Source organism: Dasypus novemcinctus, chromosome 4 (assembly GCF_030445035.2).
Source record: "Dasypus novemcinctus isolate mDasNov1 chromosome 4, mDasNov1.1.hap2, whole genome shotgun sequence".
Classification (NCBI taxonomy): Eukaryota; Metazoa; Chordata; class Mammalia; order Cingulata; family Dasypodidae; genus Dasypus; species Dasypus novemcinctus.
The window spans coordinates 142,127,149-142,150,158 of record NC_080676.1 but is presented as its reverse complement, the minus strand read 5'-3'; positions in this window follow the sequence as shown (position 1 = coordinate 142,150,158).

Genomic DNA, 23,010 nt, shown 5'->3' with positions numbered 1-23,010 from the left:
ATTTGCATCTTTATTTTCACTGCAATATGGACATCTCATTTATTTATTTCCTCTTTTGACAGATATTTATTGAGCTTTATCAGGTACTGTGAAAGTCAGGCAAAATACAAAAAGTATGATTGGCTACCTGCCCTAAGGAAACACAATTTATTGATCTCATTAATTGTCTTTCCTTCAACATTAACTTTCGTAGAACACAACCAGAAGTTAAGTGTATTGTGATGTATTACATCATTTTGTGATTTGACATAAACTCCCTGGTGAATCTAAAAATTAGCCATTGGGCTACTTTAATTATCTCATTTTTCTTCATTCATTCATTTATATATTGAACAAATATTTTTGAGCAACTATTGACCCTTTTCTAGGCACTAAAACCATATCACTGAAAAAAAAAAAACATCTGCCCATGTAGAAGACAGTAAGTGTAATTATAACAATTACATTAAGTATGGATAGAATGTAATACATATGTGGGGAAAAAAGTGGAATGAGGGTATTTGAAGAGAGGGAATGAGCAGGCATCAATATTAAATAGAATGCAAAAAGATGGTGACTTTTGGACAAAGACTTAAGTGCACCAAACAGTGAACCAAGGGGACACCTGGGCAGGGGAAGCAGTGACAGGAAGCCCTGGATAAGAGCAAAACTAGCTGTCACTCTGCATTTTAGCTAATCTTAGAATATGCTTTAGTAAAGCATAGAAACATTGTAGGGTTTTGGACAGAGGAGCAATATGATGTGACAGAATTTAGAAGATATCTCTGATTCCTCTTTTGAAAATAGATTGAGGGGGGAGGTGACAAGGGTAGAAGCAGAAAGACCTGTTGAGAAGCTATTAAAACACATATAGGCAAAGAATTACGATGGTCTAGATGAGGGGATGGAGTGGAGATTGTGAGAAGTGGTTGGATTCTGGGTTTATATTGAAGGTGGATATAATAGAGTTTTCTGAGGTGACGGAAATGGAAAAAAAAAAAGGAAATAGACATGTCAAGGATTTCTCTCAAGTTTTTTGACCTAAGAAACTGGGAGAAAGTGGAAGTTCAAAGTTAACAATTACTCTATAAGTCTGGAATTCAGGAGAAAAGTCAGAGCTGTAGAAAGAAAAAAATTGTATCTCTCTTTAAGCCTTGAGTATTGAAAGACGAGTAAGTGATTAGAAGAAATCAGTATGTGACAGGGTCACTCCAAGGTTAAGAGGTTTAGGAAGAGAAACAAGAAAAAAAACACTGATGAAGAGGAAAACCAACAGGATATAATATCCTGAATGTCAAGTGAAGGAACTATTTCCAGGATGATTTCATGATCTCCTAAGATGGAATGCTAAAACTTGGCCTTGTGACTTCACAGCATGGAGTATTACCGCATTCATGCAAGTACCACCAAGATATTCTGCAGTGCATATAAAGCTGGGTTTATTAAACTTACAGAGCACAGAAAAGCACCATGGTGACAGACTCTCTGTTAGATTTGGGCGGTTTAAGGCTTTGAGGGGAATTTAATCATAGGGTAGTTATAGATCAGAAGTTTATAAGCATGTGTAAGTTAAGAATTGTTCAGAATTTGTATATTAAGCAAGTTGCTGGAATAGCGGGACATCCTATTTCTGAAATACAGGAGTTTGTGTGAAATTACTGGTTACTCTGTTCTTATCTTGAAACATATGTGTCTGAGTGAGTTGATAGGAAAACAATTTGAGTTTCGATAATTTGTGTCACATATTATGATTTGTTAGCTTTAATGTGTTGCAAGTTACAATGCAGCATGTTTGCAAACTGTGGTTGCATTTTTCAGGAAGTCATTGTTGCATTGAGATAGCAATTTTGATGGTAATGGTGGATGAAAATCCTTACTTATGTGGTATGAGAGAGATCATGAGAATAGAGCAATAAGAATCAGCTCTGATCGACAACCATTCCTGAACATGTTGTTATAACAGTGAGAGAAGATTGAGGAGATACCTGAATAGACAGTGGGGTGAGGAGAGTTTTTTTTTTTTCATTCTTATCATGTGGAAAACAGTATATTTTATGATGATTGGAATGCTATAACAGAGAAGAAAAATGCTGATGCAAAAGAGAGAATAGAAAATTGCCAGGAAAATTTCCTTGAGAAATAGAAAGAATAGTTTTTGCAAATAGTAGAGGAAATGAAATGACTTTATGTAAGATCATGGGTAGACTGTTTTCAGCAATAAGAAGAGGGAAGGTGGAATTTGTGAGTAAAGATGCTGATTCAAGAGTAGGTGTGTAGGGGCAGTGCATGGAATTTTTCTTCAATTTTCTTAGCTATGTATGAAATTTATTTTGTGGAAATTTAAATAAATAATGTCTCAGATATGCCTATTTGTTCTCCAAATGTATTTTTTCAGGTTAATGATCATTGGGGCAACATTGTTTTTATTCTTGCTCCTTCTAGGGGCTCACATTCCAAATCAAAATGTGGAATAACACAATAGTTAAGTACATTAATTGTAGATTCAGTCTACTTGGTGTTGAAACTGGTATCCCTGTTACAACTCATATGGCTTTGAGCAAGTTATTTAAACTCTCTTAGCCTCATCTTTTATCTGTAAAGTAGCAAAGAAAATTAAAAAGCTCTGTAAATTTGCTGTAAATATTTACTTTAAATATTTTAAAGTACTGTCTTTAAAAAGCACTTTTTGCAATATCTATAAGAACAGTTCCTTATCATTAATTAAATGCTGAAATTTTAATTTTGATTTATATGTACAGTTTACTAATTAGAATAATATAATTCATACACGCTCGATCTATTCATTTGCCTTTCTCTAAGTGTATCTCTGTTTTAGTGACAAAGCTGTCATTGCAGGACTTGACTTCTGCAGATTCAGCTCTTGACATTCTGCTTTCCTTCTTTTGCATTTTTTGACAGGATCATGCAGTAGGAAAAACCAGACACTTCTTCACTGGCTTCAAGAAGTTGGTTCTCCACTTGAGTAAGTGAATGATAACTACTTTTTAATTATATATGTATGTATGTATATGTATGAATGTATGTATGTACATAGGCATGTATATTTTTCAACATTTTTGAATAAGTAATTTTTCCTTCGACTAAGAAGTTCAAGTCTTCAAAATGAAACCTTCAATAATACACACCGAGGTATTTTTCTTTTTAAAGAACTTATTTCTCTTACTCATTTGCTTTTGGTTTCCCAATATTTGGGTTCAAAATATTAGGCTCAACTATCTTCCATACTTTTAAATTTTGCTTGATATGCTGAGTATCAAAATCCTCTCCCTAGCGATTATTCTCCATCACAACAGATATTGCTTTATCATCCTTTCCCTTCTCTCCAATGGCTTTGCTCTCAATTTTTATTTTTTTATTTTGTTCCCAGGGGAAAGGGGCAAAGGGGGGTGTGTGGGGAATCAGGACTGTTCAGTAATACAGGCTCTTATTAACTAGGCTTCTCTCAGTTATAAAAATTTTTCCTGCTTCATGTTATCTTTTATTCCTTGCCAGTATTTCTTCCCAATAAGCTGTATTTTTATACAGGTATTTGATTTAAAATTGCTTTCTATTTTGAAATTATCTCCTAATCAACTGCTTATTTCCTTAGTAACCATTCTGGCAACTTTATATTTAAAAACTACATTGCCCATTTTTTAAAAGATATTCCAAACCTCATTTGAAAACAAAATAACTCTGATTAAGCAGGTTTCATTATAGCAGAAATGAATAATGATATGTTTACATTAAATAAAGATCAGGCTAATATCAGTAGGCTAGCGTCTGGCACACAGTGGAATTGGAAACAATATTTTCTTTGGCATATAGTTTTTTTTTTTTAACAAAGAAATGAAAGGAGGGATAGAATGAGCTATGAGAAGGCTCTGCAAAGAACTGCTGGCAATGAACAATTTCCAGTATGGAAATCTATAGTATTTCTTCAGCATACACTGGAGGATGAATACAAAATGTATATGATATAATAATACTGACTGGTTAAGGAAGGGATAGAATAGCATACATATACAGTGTACATTTGCTCTGCATTTAAAGGTCATTTTTCATACAATTATTACTCTTTTACTAGAAATAATACCTTGATATATTTTTGCTTTGCATATTATTACTAGATATAAGATGTATACTGTATTACCTAAAGTACCATATAGAACATAAGCATATTCACACATGTGTATATGTGCACATATACCCACATACTATATAGCATACCACACAAATTCTTTTTTTGTTGATCAACATTAGTGGCTTGTATTCTAAACCATATTCTCAAACTTCTGGTAAGTCAGTTAAGAGAAGGAGTTGAAATATAAAAGAATTAGGCATTCGTCTAATAAGAAATAGAAAACCAAATAATGAGGTATAAAAAACACAGGAATAAAAGGAAAGTATGATAAAGTTAATGACAACAAAGAAATTGCAAAGGTTATGTTTGTCATCTTTCTATGCAATAGTAAAAAAATGCTGGCGTGGACATGGTACGTGGCCAAATTTGAAAGTGCTTTGAGAGCACAAATGTTGATTGCAACAAGTATACAAGAGTTAGAGAGGATGGAATATGAAATTAGATAGATATCTAATGAGGTGAAGCTCCAGACAGGATAAGCTCTGCATATGTGTAAGTGGAAATCAAGGCTGAAATTGGGAGATGTCTGAGAACTCTTAAATCTCAAACGACTTAGAGATGAACTGGACTGGAGTGCACCTGTCATAACAAACTTTTTGATTCTGAAACTTTCTTCTTCAGGGAGGAGTCTGTCAAAGTAGGTTCCAGAGGTCAAAACTACTCTTCCCCTGGCACAGTGTGGTACTATCTTGTCTGAAGAGAAAATATTAGTCTTATTATCTGGACACTCAACCCCAGTCAGTGTATTGCCTTTTGTCACAGTTTCACAGAGACCCTAGCAACAAAACCTGGCTTTGTGATCGATTTGTAGCAGATGGAGGCATTGCCAAAACCCCAAAGCTTTGCTTGTTTCCGTGTTAATAGGAAAAAGCAGAGGAACAGATGCCAGAAACAATCAAACAGTTCTGAGGGCAGGAAAAATAAACATTGAAGGAAAACTGTGTCTTGCCAGAACAGATGATCAAGAAATTAAAACATCTGATGATAAAATTCTATGTCCAGATGGCATTTATCTCTGTCTTCTCAAGAAAGAGAATGATGGGTAGAAAAGAATTACTGTTCCTAGAGATAATAAAAATCCTGAGGAAATACTGAGAGGTAAACAGTGCAAAAAATCAAAGCAAAAATAGTTTACAATTATGTTAGGAAATATGAAAACTTTGAGGAATACAGAAATGTGTAGCCTTAATTTAAAGTCAATATTGTGGTATTTATTATGTATTGCTAGCAGATCATGATAGTGACCAAAACGAAATCACGGCCCTTTATTTTACTTTATTTTTACCCCAGGGTAAAATATTAACTAATAGTAAAATAATCATTAGTGCTTTCCACTATTTCTGGTTCTGCGTGAGGAACAAGGTAGGCTTGTATTTCTCTGTCCCCTTGAAGTTAGGAGTTGTCATGTCATTTTCTTCAGACAGTAGATGGGCTTGGAAGTGTTGGTTGTATGTGTGGGATAAAGTTAACATAGCAGGCCTGAGACTGCTATTCACAGAAAGGCTTGTTTGCAATTTGACCCATGGCTGGTGTCTAAGAATATGACTGGGAAACAGTTCCCTACAGTGAAGTTAAGCTTTCCCTAAATGATAAGATTTGCTTGCTTTGCCTAAACTGTTTGTGCAAACAATGTGGTTTATGTTGCACACCTGCTTTTCTGCTGCGAGTCTGGAATTTTGCCACAGACTAGACAGACAAGGCCCATGTGAGCAGTCCTTAATAAAAACATTGAGTTCTGAGTCTCTAATGAGATTCTTTGGTAGATAACACTCCATATGCATTGTCATAAGCTTATCAATGAAGGAATTAAGCAGGTCTTCTGTTACTTATTTGGAAGAAGACCATGGAAGCTTGTACCTGGTTTCTTGAGTCTCTGCACCTTGCATCTTACCCCTATGCTGATTTTGCTTTCTCTTATATTGCTGTAATGAATAAATCATAAACATGATCATGAGTGTATGCTGAGTTCTATGTATTCCCCTAATGTGCCACCTCACCGCACTTTGGGGGATGGCCGTGTAGACCCCAGCACAGTGTCACCTCCAGGTCGAGAGATTTAAAAGCCAGTACATGACTTGGCATGTCCCTTAATCTCTTATGGCAATTAAGAAAGCATGCACAGCAACCCCTTTTGGCCTATGAGTTTAAATCAGGGTGACATAAAACAGAATGACAGCCTTACAAGGTGCAGCGAGAACTTTGTTTTTTTTTAATCATTGGGAATGTAGGGGTTATTAACTAAGCACACGTATCCTGACTGATTCAAAGAGTAATCAATAATGTCAGAATATTCATGGTGCATCTACTTGTTTCTTCAATTTAATTGGTTATGGGACATAGTAAGACTATTGTGTAGAATATTATACGAAAGGAATTGGATTGTTGCTAAGCCAATAGAAGTAACACATCTTATTCAAAAAAAGACTACATATGCTAATAAAGACTGGAAAATGTAATTTTCTATTCCTTGATCCTTAGAAATGATCTATGATTACAGAGTCAAATAATTTTCTAAGGATCAATTGCCTTACATAGCATAACTGAAGCTTAAGATGAAGGTAGTTTAAGGTTAGTGTGGGGAAACAAGGGAACTCACAGGGGCAAAACACAGATGAGATTATAAAATTGAAGCTACTGTCTGTAGGTGGAGACATGAGCCCAGATTTTATCCTAAGCTAGAAATTCTGGTGAGAACAGGAACAAGAATGAGAGGCTATTCAGAATGTAAGTTTTATAGCATTCCCAACTGTTACACATCTTCATCTAATGGGAGTCAAACTGACAGAAAAAAAAAAAAGTATCAGCATTAAGAAAGATGTTAGATACCATGTAAGAGGCATAGGTATAGCTATCAGAGTAGAAGAGTGGAATTTGAGGATAAGAAAATAGCATATGGTAAGGCAAAGGCAGGATTTCTTAACCTCAGTGCTAAAGACATTTTAGGCCAGAAAATTCTTTGTTGTCGGTTCTGTTCCCTGCATTGTAGGATGTTGAAAATCATCCCTGGCCTCTATGCACTAGAGGTGTCAGAAGCCTCCCCTAGTTCTGACAAACAAAAATATCTCTAGACATTTTCATACGTCCGAGGTGAAGTTAGGGTGGGCAGGGTACCACATTTGAAACCCAGTGGACTAGAGAAAGGGATGTAAAACTCCTATCTCAAGACAGAAGCAATATAAACAAAATCTACTTAAGAGTTAGGGCGCCTGAGTGATAGGGCAATAAACTAGTTTAAGGAAGTAGTTAGTGGGATCATCTAAGCTATTGGAGTAAAAATATGAGGATTGGATTATTTTTAAATTTGCTTTAACCAACAGAGAGATTAAACCAGGAACTGCTGATTTACTAAATTCCCCTGAAGCTGGAGTCAAACCAGAATCCGGAATGGGTATAAATATTCACGTCATGTTTAGTAGATCAACTGTGCTATTAAGGAAACCTAGCGGGAGGTATCCCAGCAGGCACTTAACCTATATTAAGCTCATGGGCATTTTTACTAACTTAAGTTCCTTATTAGTTTTCAGGAAAAAAAAGAAAAATAAGCCTTTTCTTTCTCTAAGTAGAGAACAACTAGGAGACCTGCTGTGCTATCTCTATTTTATAGCATTTTTGAGTACATAGACAAAACTGGAGGCCTACAGGAGGTAAATCCTCTCTTGACTGATCTTGTGGCCAGTGATTCTCAAGGATTCTAGTGTTTGGGGTCTTAATGACACCCAGAGATGCTTTGTACTACTCCATTGGCAGGACCTGGATTGGTGGCTGCAACAATGAGCACTTTACCTCTTTCTTCTTGGCCTACTCATATACACAGGTAAGCAGAAAGTCAGGCTCCAGATTTGAGTAATGCCACCTGAAGTCCACTTTCAAATCTTTGCACATCTCCCTCTCCTCTGACCCTAGGCAGTATTCAGAGACAGGAATTCCCCTGGACCTAGATTAGTCACACCTCCTAGGGGCAGAGCCCATCACACTGTCCTGGTAGTATCAAACCCAGGTATCTCAAGAATTTGAATTCCCTTTTGTACCTCCAGCATGACCCACCAGGTTGGCAGATAGATGATGCTCAGTAATTGCTTATTTGATGAATAGGTATAGTGTGTTGAACTATGCATTTTACTTACGTTGCTTTGAATCTTTGCAAAGACCGTGGGTGTTTTATATTATTATGCGTTTTAGCAGATAAGTGTGAAGATGTCCATCTATATTAAGTCCCCAAAATTATATAACCTATAGAGCTGGGATTCAAACTCATAACTCTGTGCTTCCAAAGCTTGTGTTTTTCCTAAGATACCATGTTATTTCCACCATTGAGAACCATTGCAGCAGTTCTCAAACGTGAGAGCACATCAGAACCATCTGGAGGTTTGCTTAGATACAGATTGGAGAATGGATGTAGCTCAGTGGTTAAGCATCTGCTTTCCATGTATGAGGTCCCAGGCTCAATCCCTGGCATCTCCTTAAAACAAAACAAAACAAACCAAAAGCAATCCAGATTGCTGGGACCCACCTTGGTGTTTCTGATCTTTTTTTTTTTTTAAAGATTTATTTATTTATTTAATTCCCCCCCCCTCCCCTGGTTGTCTGTTCTTGGTGTCTATTTGCTGCGTCTTGTTTCTTTGTCTGCTTCTGTTGTCGTCAGCGGCACAGGAAGTGTGGGCGGCGCCATTCCTGGGCAGGCTGCACTTTCTTTTCATGCTGGGCGGCTTTCCTCACGGGCGCACTCCTTGCGCGTGGGGCTCCCCTACGCGGGGGACACCCCTGCGTGGCGCGGCACTCCTTGCGCGCATCAGCGCTGCGCATGGCCAGCTCCACACGGGTCAGGGAGGCCCGGGGTTTGAACCGCAGACCTCCCATGTGGTAGACGGCCGCCCTAACCACTGGGCCAAAGTCCGTTTCCCTGTGTTTCTGATCTTGAAGGACCAGAATAGCCTTGAGAATTTCCATTTCTGACAAGTTCCTTTGTGGTCATGGTGCCATACTTTGGGCACTAATGTTCTAATGAATGAATGAATGAATAAATTAAAAAATTCCTTAAGGGAGAAATGCAGACTCACTTTAACAACACATAATCAAGTATCAGAAAAGATTCAGAAGAAAAGCACGCACTATAGTTTCTCAGACAAAACAGGATATATCCAGCAATGAAGTCAGAGGAGTTGAGGAGGGGGTCAGACAGGAAAGCAGATTCCCTACAGTGTCTGCAGAAACCAGAAAAAAGGAGAAAGCACCAAACAAAAGGAGCTGAAAAATAAAAACGGAGCAGTTTCTACATGCCCTAATTCTTGCTGCTGTTTATCTTTATTCCTAACATCCCGATTCAATGTGATATGTGTAAAGTCTGAAAATTCAAATTTCAAAGTAAATAAATGTAAAAGCAAGTATTGTTTCTGCAGGTCTAGCTCTTTAAAAACATCCTTGCCTAAGTGATTAATTGATTTATTCAATTTTTCATTCAATGAATATTGGTTGAGTGCCTTCTATGTGCCAGACACTGTTTCATAGCAGGGGTGATAGACAACAGCATATATAAATTTCTTGTCTCCATAGAGGAGGGTACAAGAGTTTGCTTTTTATTTTCATTTTCGGTATATTCTGTCTTATCCCTTTTACTATTAATTTTAGCACTCTGTTTTTTGCTTCCTGAGTTTTTTAAGAGATTACAAATCTTGCTAAAGAACCAACTTTTGAGGTATTTCTATGTTGCAGGACCCCAGAATCACCAGTGACTGACTTCGGTGAGAAAGCATCTCTGCTGATGCCTTCATGTGGCCATTGTCTCAGAACTATAAGCTTTTACCCTAAATAAAATCGCTATTGTAAAAGCCAAGCCATTTCTGATAGTTTGCATAGGCAGAGCTTTGGCAAAGTATGACACGCTACATGATCTGGACATTGTTAACACTTGCGACCACAGATGCTAATATCTAGCTCACTGAGCTCTAGCCACACTGGCTTCTTTGCTATGCCTAGAATATCTGTATTTTTTTCTCAGGGTCTTGCACTGGCTGTTCCTATATCCTGGAATATTCCTTAACCTGCTTCCTCATCGAAATGTCGCCTACCATGCCCACCCCATTTAAATTTCAACTCCTTCTTTGGCAAACTTCACCTTTCTTTTCATACTTCCTATTTTCCCCATCATACTTCAAACATACATATAATTTACTTTTTAAAAAATTGCTTTTGTTTAATGTAGAATGCAAGTTCTGCAATTGCAGGATTTTTGTTGTTGTTTGTACAAATAGATAGATCTTTTATTTGACGATATTCCTCCTGGAGAAATGGTAAAATTTCAGCTCTTGCTTATTAGAGTGAATGGGTTTACTAGGCTTTGGCGAGTGACCAAAAAAAAAAAACATTTACAAAAGGAGGTTGGTAAGGACAAAGTTTAGGGCATAGTGACATGATAGAAGTTCTGTTGCATCTATTAATTTTCTTCCTTTGTTCAGGGAGATTGTCAAAGGAATGTCAATTTTGAAAAGGAAATTATTTTTAACAAAATAAATCATCTCCCCCTTTCTTGGAATTTCCTGTGGCCACTGAATATGAATCAGACACCAAATGATGTCCTATTTTGCATTGTAGTCATAGACTTAGACTACTGTTAAAGAATTACCTTTTGTTCATACTTTTCTCCTTTTGGTGACATGTACATCTTTTGAAATAATTTAAAGCCTTTTCTGAGTTTCATCTCTAGGGCCTTTCCTTATTATACAAAGCTTTTGCACTTAAATTGTGTATCAGTGGATAACTTCTTGTGCCTACAGCTGAGACATTTGGTTTTCATAAAGAGGTCAGAGAAGCTGGTATAATAATTCACACTTAACTAGGGAAAGTTCTTTTTAATATTTCTAGAAATTATATTAATGTTTGGTTTTGTTTTTGAAGACAATATATGCAATTATAGAGGTAATGGATTAATTTATCAGCCAATTGTACTTTTGAAATGAAGTTGTTACAAAAAGCAAAATATTATTTTTTAATTTTCTTGAAGGAAAACCCAAGAATAAATATATTTTATTCAGGTTATATGCATGGCATTATAATAGTTTTGTCATTTTTGCTATTTCAGTGGAATAATGTGAACTTTTCATATTTCTCTTCTAAATATCTTAAAGAAAACGTTTGTTGCTTCAAAAAAACTTATTCCATTACACAATACTTGTTTTAGAAAAGTTTGTAACTACATTTAGAGATAGTAGGGTTTTCAAATTACAATCTAAAGCCATGTAAATTTGGTCAAAATAGAAATATTTATTTTAATTAAAAGCAACTAAAAGGACAAAAATACAAGTTAAACTCCTTGTATTCATATCTGATTGAGGTGTTCTTTTTTCCTCGCTTCTGAGCTGAAATTTCACCTGTATGAAAGCATTTTATTTTGTATTTTAACAACTTCAAAAATATCAGGTTTTGTGATCCATAGTAGTTTGTTTGTTTCTTTGTTTTTGCGAGAAACTTTTGCAATGATTTGTAAGGCAATAGAGCCTTTACAACAAGAAATACTAACTATATGCACAATTCAAAGCTAATAAAATTGAGAAGCCTATTTTAACTAATTGATTGATTGCGTTATCTACTAATCCAGTACCTATTGAGAACTTTCTATGCACTAAGTCCTATACTGAGATTTCTGGCAAATTTAAAATGAAAAAAGCAAATATCCTTGAATTCAAGAAGCATATATTAATATTTGAGTAGTAAAATATTATAACTGTTTTTAAATTGTAAATGTTTTACCAAGTTAAGTATACTCTTGTAAACAAGTATGTTTACTTCCCGATTACATAGAATAGGCACATATGTAAGGTGACCATATTCTGTGTGCTGCTTTCTTGCATGACTTCCACTTAACAAGGCATTTTGAATATGTTCTGATTTACTTAAGCATTTTTAGATAATTTGACCATTAGTTATTTTATGGTTATGAGGAAGCAATCAATTGTTGAACAACCATATTGCTGAACATTTTTATTGCTTCCAATTCCTCGCTATTATAAATTACATCAGAATAGCATCCTTGAAGAAGTTGTTTTTCAGTGAAACTCTGAATGTATTTTTGGGATAAATTATTTCAAGTAGTATTTCTAGGTAAAATCATGGAAATATTTTTTAAGACTTTTGTTAATATTTCCAATTAACTTCCAGAAAGATTTAACTAATTTGCAAGATAAATCTATTTTAAAGCTATTACTTTTTTTCTTAAATCATTGAAAATTTCATTTTCTCTTTTTCTCTTGATATTTGATATTATATTAGATATAATTCAGTATCAACTTATGACCATGGTTTTATGAAAAAAATAACATTCTTCTCATACATTTCCAACTTAGTATTGTTCCTTTGGGTAAGTTATTTATGGTAGTCAGTTGAAAAACAACGGTTTGAACAGCAATTCAATCTACATTCATAAAAAAGGGAAATATCCACAGTAAGGATTCACAGACCCAATGGACACACTGTAATTTAAAATTGGGTCAAAATTTAATTCAGCACTTGACCACCATAAACACCTACTTTAACAGTGGATTTAGTGTCTCCAGGAATTGTTACTGATTCCAATCAAATGCCTAAAAATAATTGAAGGATGTAAATTTTTTCTTTGCCCCAAATGAGCAAACGCAGTAGTAAATAGCCTTAGGACCTTTTGATGGAGGCTTCGAAGAAGATGTATAATATGTGTATATGGAAGTATTTCAGGATCATTCTATAATATACCTAGTGTCCTCTTCATCCAGAGGGTCCAGCACTATGAATTAGCCTAGGTATGAAAACTGTGTGAGAGGCATTGTCTCTCCATTGTGCTGATTAATTCAAGATTCTCACCTACCCAAACTGGAAATATTCCACTAACATTTTAATAAGTTGTCCATCCTTCTACTGAATTCCTAGTAATATCCTAATCAATTAACTATCATGAAATATCCCTGCCACTCTCACTTTGCACTTGTTGCCCATTATGATATACATTCCTACCTTGTCCCTAGTAGAGCACAGCTGCTGGAGTCTTGCGTCTTCTTTTCTGTATGTGTCAATTCAAGTCTTTCAGAAGTAGAAGCCAAGATAGAACTAGGATGCAAGAGATTTATTAGGAGGAAACATCTTAAAGTGAGAGTAGGAGTAGAACAGAGTGAATTTTCAGACTATAATGTGGGTGTGACACTTGTGAAAGAACAGGTGGTAGGAAAGAGGGTTGGCTAGGAGAATCCCTAGACCGTAGCATAGCTCTGAGAATATCTTGGCCAGGCTAATGTGGAGTCCCAGAGCAAAGACTATTCATTAGACAAGTCCCATATTTTTTTTTTTTTCAGGAATGTCTCACTCTAATATCATGTCATTCTCATTCATTGACTGGAAATAACCAACCAAGACTTTGGCCTTGGTGTGAAATCTACAGTGGATATTGACGTTTTAGAATCTGAAGGTTGTCAGCTAACTATACTCTTTGCGAGAATTCTCTTTTGAAGGTAGTTTTGAGTGGCATACTCCTCTTGAACCAACACTGAAATCAAAGAGCCTATTTCAGTGGTAGTACCTCCCACTTTCACACTTAGACTAAAGAGACCAGTCACCACAAACATGCTCAAGGAAGTTGGTGCTCCCCTCACTAATCTATTACTTAATGGAGTAGTGAAGGGAGTATCCTCTGGGCCTTCTCAGAAGGGGTTTGAAGACTGAAAGTAATGAATCCATTATAATATTTCTACTTTCCTAAGTCTTTATATTCCTGTATCTAGATTAAGTCAAGAAGATTCTACCAACTCAAACTTGTAGGTCACACTGAGTTCAAGTAACAGCAAACCAACCATGTAAACTGATGGCTATACTTCAGGCTGCATGAACTAATGTATCACATTTAGAATTTCTGGTTTGTGCTGATATGAGTGCATTTATATCAATCCAGTGAGGAGTATAGTCTATCCTTCTAACCTAACACTTCTAGAATCCACTCCCACACACATTTCTTGGTTTCCCAAAAGTATTAAATTCACAAAATCTTGAAGGATAAACTTTTTGGAGGATATCCTATTTCGACTAGAACAGGCTGATATCTGACCTTAGTGACCATTAACTAAGGAAGTAATAGGATATTAGGATGGGTCTTGAGAAGAACAGACATAACCTTACAAGGAAACGTCCTCAGTCAAGTTTATAATATTGAATTCCTAGTAATATCTTAATCAATTACCTGTCGTGAAATATTCCTGCCATATTTAAATCCTTGGACATGGGGGTGAGTGTGTGTTTTATACGAGGCTCCAGGGTTCAAATTCTCATCTTCTTTGGGGTACATGCAAAGATCCACATTTCCAGTTTCATGGTCTGTGATTGTCCGTTTTGTATATGAAATGGACTTGGCTATAGTATCCAGTTAGTCAATAAAATACTAATCTCAGTGCTGCTGTTAAGGTATTTTTTTATAGGTTTAAAATCTATAATCAGGTGATTTTAAGTAGGGATATCCTAGATATACTGGTGGACCTGATATAATTCTTCTTTATATTGTAGCTTCAATGTGTGCCCAAGATTTCTACCTGCCCTTCCTAATGTCCTGCCCTAAGAATGTTTGAACCTTTCTAGCCAGCCCCAAAATCATGTGAGCCAATGCCTTGCACTAAATCCCCTAATAGAATTATTTTGCTTGGTTTGTTTCTCTAATTGAATGCCAACTCATATAGAGTCCCATTCATTTCCTACAATACCCTTTTACATGAACTAATTGGCAAGGCTGAATTCAACCTAAATTGTAATTCTGCAACCAACACAGTTAAATTATATGAATGTTTGCCTTGAAATTAGGTTGTCTTGCTTCAAGAAATTAAAGATTATATCAAGGAGTCATTGAAGAATTTGGTTCTCTCACACTGACTTCAGCTCAGAATTTAAAGTTCCAAACTTGTCATTTTCTTCTTATAAGTACTTCAGTATATTCGAATGCAGCCATCCCACCATATCATTCTTGCAGTAATAATCATTATTCTCATAAAGATCAGGTGAAACAGCCATGTGTTCTTCCATGGGACCGTTTTGGGAGCTATTTATCACAATGAACCAGAATTGATAACTTGTTTTATTGTAATATCACACAAGCTAAAAATTACTAACGTCACATTTTCCTTTGTCAAGGCACTTAATATTGTGTTCAAGCCCAAAGATATAATCAGATTGATCCCAAATCCCCCACTTAGGGGTCTTTTCCTGGCCATTAAAATAAATTTCTGTATTAATCAGAAAAGAGGAATCTCATCAATTAACTTTGGAATTGATAACTGGGTTTTAGAGAACTGAAAAGGCCAAGAGAGAACACTGAGGCATGAGAAAATTAGTAAGAGGCGGCAGATATCCCTCTAGGGCTTGGAAAACGAAGGAAATAGCTAAAATTATTATAATTTACTAACTTGAAGGAGCACCTCCTCCCTGGTAAAATGGACACAGCCCACTTGTGGCTGTGCCTCTGAAACTTGGAGGAGAGATTCTATGGACTCTGGAACTCAGATCCCTGAGGAGGGGTACTGCCTGACTGGCACAGGATCTGGAGACAGGCCTTCATAGGCCTGTGACCCAGGCCCTTGTGAAGAAGCCTCAGGCTAGCTGGTGCAGTGTTGCTTGGAATGAAAGAAGACTGATTCTGCAGTTTGAATCCAAACAGCAAACTGCTCCTATTGAGGCCAACTGCTCCCATTCCTGTGAAGAACTCTTGTTGGGGCAATGCTGTCAAGAACAAGATGCAACAGGATGCCTCATGTCTCCCTGCAGTGTTGCCAGTTGGCAGAATTTGGGGGGCCAAAAAGAAATATCTTTTGCCAAATCCCAAATGCATCATCATAGATATGAGCATAGAAGAGTCCATTTGAAGCTGAGAGTCAATGTTAATTACAAAACACTGGGCATTGTTGTTTCTCAGTAAGTTTTATGGAGGATGATTTAAATTGGGTTTCTGGGAAAAATAAATAAACTGATCCTGGAAGACAGTAAGTTTTGTCACTACATTTGTCTGTTCCAAATATTATTTTTTATTAGTGTGACTCACTGCTGTAGCTTATAGCTTCGGTTCAATAATCAAAAATTATTTATCATTTATTATAAATCTAAATCCTTTTAGGTTCTAGTACCATAATCTTGTGAGAAGGGGTGCATTAGCCAAAAGGGTGCTGATGGAAAATACCAGAAACTGGTTGGTTTTTATAAAGTGTATTTATTTGGGGTAGGAGCTTACAGATGTCAGGCCAAAAAGCACAAGTTACTTCCCTTACCAAAGTCTATTTCCACATGTTGGAGCAAGTTACCTGCTGATGTCTGCGAGGGTTCAGGCTTCCTGGGATCCTCTGGACTCAGGTCCTGTTTTTCTACAAGGTCAGCTGTAGACTATGAGACTCTCTAGGCTTTGCCTCTCTCTACAAGGTCAGCTGTAGACTATCAGGTGAATGGCTCTGTCTCTTTCCCTGGAGCTCTGGCTTCAGCATCAAACTCTTTATCAAAACATCCACAATTAAAAGCCCTCAACTCTGTTCTTTGCCACCAAAGAACACCCACCCACCAAAGGGTGGGGACACAAGGCCCTACTGCACGAGAGGTTTACATAATTACTTAATCGAGGAAACCTATGAATCCTATATAATCTAATAAGCCCAGAAGAAAAGATCAGTGTACAAACATAACCCAATATTTCTTTTTGGAATTCATCAATAATATCAAACTGCTATAAGAGGCATGGCCAATTTGGAGACTTCCATAATTATGACATTTTTTTCCCAGCAAAATGGAAAATCCCAATACTTGAGACTCTGTCACACGTGATCTTCAGTTACTAGTTTTCCTTGTGGGTGAAAATATAAATCTATGCTTTTCTTATCAAATATGTCATGTAACAAACAGTGCTGAAAAGTGTGGAATAAAGAAAAGTTTCATAATTTCTAGATGAGAATAAATTAGAAATTAAATGAATTCTCTATATTTTAAATATTGGTTAAGATACAATATATTTAAGGCTTTTGCTGAAGTCACTATGAATCATCAGAGGAGAGTATGGATGTGGTTTTGTGAGAGTATAATGAATATTCAATTCAAGGCAAACTTAAAAGAAACTCAGTACTTGATTTAAGGCATAAGAAGGAAATGTGATTTCAAAAATATAAATCAATGGATGCGTTTCTAGAAAATTATGTTTTCAGTGAATTTGGATGCTCTGTATTTTATTCTATATGATTGAAAATATAAAGTGATAAGTTATGAAATATATTTGTAGACTCCTCAGGCATTTGGGGTATTAAGTGTCATTCATCACAGTGATAATTGGTCAAAATGAAATATAATATATCCTTTATTAATCAGAGTGAGGGATACTAACTCTATTGGAGTTCTGCTCAAAAAGCTCCTGCAAAGGGATGCAATTCCAAATACAAAATGTGTTATATTGAATTCTCTGTGTCACTATTGCCATGTGACATAATGAGCTGGCAGTTAAAAAGGAGCACAAACTTATTGACTTTCCATTCTCTTGCAGCAATTTTTGTTTCAGGGGATTATTCTTTACCTTTTTTTTTTTTTAAAGATTTATTTATTTATTTATTTCTCTCCCCTTCCCCCCACACCCCGGTTGTCTGTTCTCTGTGTCTATTTGCTGCATCTTCTTTGTCGGCTTCTGTTGTTGTCAGCAGCACGGGAATCTGTGTTTCTTTTGGTTGCGTCGTCTTGTTGTGTCAGCTTTCCGTGTGTGCGGCACCATTCCTGGGCAGAGCTGCACTTTCTTTCGAGCTGGGAGGCTCTCCTTACTGGGCACACTCCTTGAGCGTGGGGCTCCCCTACACGGGGGATATCCCTGCGTGGCACAGCACTCCTTGCGTGCATCCGCACTGCGCATGGGCCAGCTCCACATGGGTCAAGGAGGCCCGGGGTTTGAACCGCGGACCTCGCATGTGGTTGACTGACGCCCTAACCACTGAGCCAAGTCCGCCGCCCATTCTTTACCTTGATAATGCTGAATTTCTAATATTCTGCTTTCCCAAAATACTATTTTGAAATGGTTCTGTTTGCCCTATCCATCTAGATATCCTGATGATTCAACAAACTTAGATTCAAAAGTATATATTTTCAAACATATGTTAAATGACATACAAATCTCTCTATGTTATAGCACGGAAATAAATATATTCAGTTTAAAGTGTCCTTTTTAGTGAGGAGAAATTTCTTGTATTTCTAAATTGTTTATGCTCTAACTGAGCATCCCAAGTTACCCACACATTTTCTTTCCTGCTCCTCCTCCTCCGCCTCTTCGTCTTCCTTCTCCTCCTCCTTCTTCTCCTTCCCTTCATCCTCCTCCTTCTCTATCTCTTTCTCCTCCTCCTCCCTTCTCTTCTTCTTATTCTAGAAAATTTCCCTTTAATTTCATGTCTAAAGAAAATTGCAAGTGTTAGTAAGGAAAGCTGATACTGAAATTAAAATATATTTTGTCTGTACCAGAAAGAGTAGTTTACTTGAGAGTAAGTGAAATTTATTTCAAAGGACATTTGGATTTAGTGGAAAAGTTAAATTGATTCTTGGAAGAATAATATGAACATAGATATTGTATCCAACCTATCCTGTTAAATAGAAACAATCATTTCTTTTTCTCCCCAAAGTATTTTTACCACCACAACACACTGGCCTGTGTTTTATTTGGCATTAAAATGTACTTTGTTTAAATATTGGCTCTCCCACAAACTGTATGATTTTGGCAAATTACATAAACTCTCTGATCTTTACTTTCCATCATTTGAGGAGATAGGGATAACGATGCAAGTCAAGTTCAGTTATTTGAAGTTAGATGAAAGCAAGAAAGCAAGAAAGGAAGCAAGAAAGAAAGAAAGGGAAGGAAGAAAGATGAAGAGGCAAGATGAGAAGAGAAGAAAAAGAAAAAAGAGAAAAAGGATTGGAAGAGGAGAGCAAGGGAGGAAGGGAGGAAGGGAGGTAAGGAAGAAGGAAGGAAAAGAAAGGGAAAGAGAGAAGAGAAAGAATGAATGCAAGAAACGAAGTGCTTTAACTGGTATGGCATGAGAACATCTTTTAATCAGATCATAATTCAAATGAGATACAAGCATAGTTAGGTAACATATTTAAGTCAAGAAGTAAAGAAAAGAGATTTAATGTGATGAGTATAAATAGTATATAGTGAGCTGGAGTTATGTGGTTATCCAGTACCATTTAGTTTTCCATATATTTTGTTTGGCTGGCATATTTTTATAGGAAGGAAAGGAGGAAAAATATTGGACCACATGAATATGCCATCCCTTCATCTATTTACTTTAAGTATTCATATATTACCAACACACTTTTTAGATACTAATTTCAGGTTGGGATTGTTTTATTACTTCCCCCACCCCATATTGACATGGTGCTATATATTTTAAGAATCCATTTAAAATGAAATAAGAAAACAAATCAAGTCTATTTCACAAAGTGTGGAAGTTAATGATGTTCAGTTTCTTATATTTTTCAACTAGCTCATATTCTTTTTTACTTCAAAACTTATAACAAAAGATTGAAATAAAGCAGTGGAATGAGCAGAGAAACGTTCAGGCAAATCCAGTCGTAAGTGTTCCTACAATGATTCAGTTTCATTTTATACTTCAATGTTTCACGTCCTTGGGGCAAGTTAGGTTTGTGCTATTGGATAAAGATTAAACGATTGTCAACATACTATAAAGAATATAATACTGTGCTCAAGATGAATCATAACACATTTGAAATATACACAAGTAGCAGCTTTCTTCTGCCTGTTCTCTAAGTCAGTCAAAGTCTCTAAGTTGATAAAACTTTAGGTTAATGAAAAAATGAGCTAAATCAATCAGTTTCCTCTAAGAAAAACAGCAGGTGGACACATAGGGATATATGGAGTTGTTGCTCTCAATATTAGAGAAGCCAGGCAGCTAAAGGTTTGTTGCACTTAATTGTATACATGCCTAAGCATTCGGTAGAGCTGATTTCCAACCCACACAAATGGCTATTGTACTATAATGGAAAAATGCAGGTATATCTTTGTATGTGCCTAACTCAATTCCTGGTTCAGTTTAGATGTCCAAATAAGCAACGATGAAAAACTTCTTTGTTTATAATTTCACTCACCATACTTAAATATACAACACTAATGATGTTTATTTTCACAGAGACTATGAAGAAGGAAGCATCAAAATTTACTGCAATTCCCACATAATAAGTAAATTATGAAATAAACAGAAAATAAAAGATGATCAAATGTTTATTGAAATGAAATTACAACCTCCTTTTAAAGCCTATTTTAAACCTATTTCAAAATGAAATAAAACATACTTAATCTTTGATTCATTAACACAAATATAATAGTATAAATTATTTTAAATGTTGGTGGTTCTAGTTAAAACTGAGTGTTTTACTTTTCTCCACAAATTACCCTCAAAAGAACTATTTGAGAATTACAAGCAGCCGAGAATAGTATATTTTCATTTTGATCATTCAAAACTTATCCATCATACTTAGACTAAAACCCCAGGAATTTGATTAAGGGATCACTTTTTCACCCTTCCATGGAGCCTGGTGAGCCTCCCCTATTACCTGTAGAATGTTGCTGAGGTAAATTGAGTTAAGTACTCCAACAAAGGTATCTGTGTTCCTGTATATGTGACCTCACTTGTAAATAGGATCCTTTGATATGTATTATCAGTTAAAGTGTAGACTCACTTGGGAATAGATCTACCTACTTAAGAGAGGCCCAGTTGAGTGGGGGTGGGGTGGGGCTTAATCTATATAAATGGAAGTCTTCTTAAAAGATGAGTCAGCAGCTGGAAGTCAGCAGAATCCAAAAAGAAGACTATGTGCTGGGAGGTAGAGGTGCAAGTCATGGAAACCAAAGGATTGCAGCACTCCAGCACCAAAGTGTTACAGATTTCGGAGAGTGATCATGGATTTGCTGCTGTCTTGATTTTGGACTTTTAGGTTTCCAAAATGAGACAATAAAAGTTTGTTGTTTAAGCCATTCCCTTTTGTGTTATTTTTTATAGCAATCCTTACAAACTGAGGCAACTTGGGCAATGGAAAGGGGGTGCTGCTATTACAAATACCTAAAAAGGTGGAAGTGACTTTAAATTGATTAATATAGGTAGAGGCTGAAAGAATTTTGAGATACTTGATAAAAGAGCCTTGGTTGCCTTAAAGAGTCTGTTAGTAGAAATATGGATGTTAAAATTGCTCCCAGTGAGCCCTTAGAAGAAAATTCAAAACATGCTATTAGAAAATGGAGGAAGGTGGTCCTTGTCAAAACGTGGCAGAGAATTTGGTGATATGGTGTTTTCTTTTGGATGTAAGTAATGAGCTTGGATGCTTAGCTGAGATTTCCAAGCAAAATGTGAAAAGTACAGACTTACTTATTGATTTCTCCTTGCTACCTATAGCAAAATGAGAGGAAAAAAAGGATAAAAGAAGACTGAACTTTTAGATATAAAGAAACCATCAACTGATGATTTGGAAATTTCTTAATCCTTCAAGATCATATGCTCTGAGGCTAGGACCTGCCCTGAGTTCCCAGGAGATGAATATCAAGAGAATGGGGCTCCACACAAGAGTTCTGCTGAACCACCCGTTGCTAAGGAGATTACAAATAGGACTCATGGATCCAGTTAAGCATTCCAGAGGAACTCAAGATTGGAAACATATTTGTTAGGTAGGATCTGCATAAAATCCTTTTGTCTGATAGCTTGGACCCCATTGAACTGCATGCTAAATAGACAAGTCGTTTGATATTTTATGAACAGAAGCACTGACAATCCGGACTGAAAGGGGGAGAGGTAGAACAAAATTAAAGGAAAGTGAATTCAAGGGCAGCAAAAGAGGTGTGATTTGAAGAGTCTCCTTGGGCCAAGCGAGAGGAGCTAAACAAGTTCTTTGGAATGTCTACTAAAGTGCTTAGAGGATGGACCTTCCACCATGAGTGGGGGGAGTTTGACCACCATCTGAAAGCTTCAACAGGATGAAGGCTGTGCCCTGGCATTGGCAGAGAGTGCAGCCATCATCCCATTGTTTGAAGTGGGTGGAGTCTACACCCTGGTTTCAGGCAAAGCAAGGACACCATGCCAGTGCTCACAGAGATTTGGGTTCAAGGAGTGGCGTTCAGCAGAAGCATGATCACTTTCCCAATTCTTGAAAAGATAAGGCTGCCACTCCAGCTGGCCCATAGGACAAAGCATCAATCCATAGATGATTCTCAGACCTTGGAATATAATGGATTTTTGCCTTGTTGGTTTTTGGACTTGCTTGGGAAATGTGACCTCCTTTTTTCTTCCAAAATTTACCATCTTTAATAGGAATGTTCATCTTATGCCTGTTCTACCATTGTATTTGGGAAGCAGGCAACATGTTTTCTAGGTTTTACTAGTCCACAGATGAAGAGGAATTTTGCACCAGAATGAACAACACTTATAATTGATTTTATGAAACTTTGGGCTTACAAATGCTACTGAAATGACTTCAGGTCTTTGGAATAATTGGGTGCAGTGAATATATTTTACATGTGGGAAGAAAATATATTTTTGGAATCCCAAATAATATATTTTCAAATATATTTGAAGATATTTTATCAGCTCAGTTATAGACTATTGTGAATAGGGTCCTCTAAGAGCCTATATAGGTGAATGAGGGGGGTCTTAATTGGTATGATTGGAGGCATTATTAAGAGGAGACACAAAATGGAAGTCAGTGGAAACCAAAAAAGAAGATACAAGGAGATCAAGGAGATCATCATGTAATGGGAGGAAGAGATACAAGCCTAGTCAGTCCAAGGACTGCAAAATGCCAACACCAGAATTCTGTGGATGTTGGGGAGAAAGCATGGCTTTGACAATGCCTTGATTTTGGATTTCTGGTCTCCAAAGTGCAAA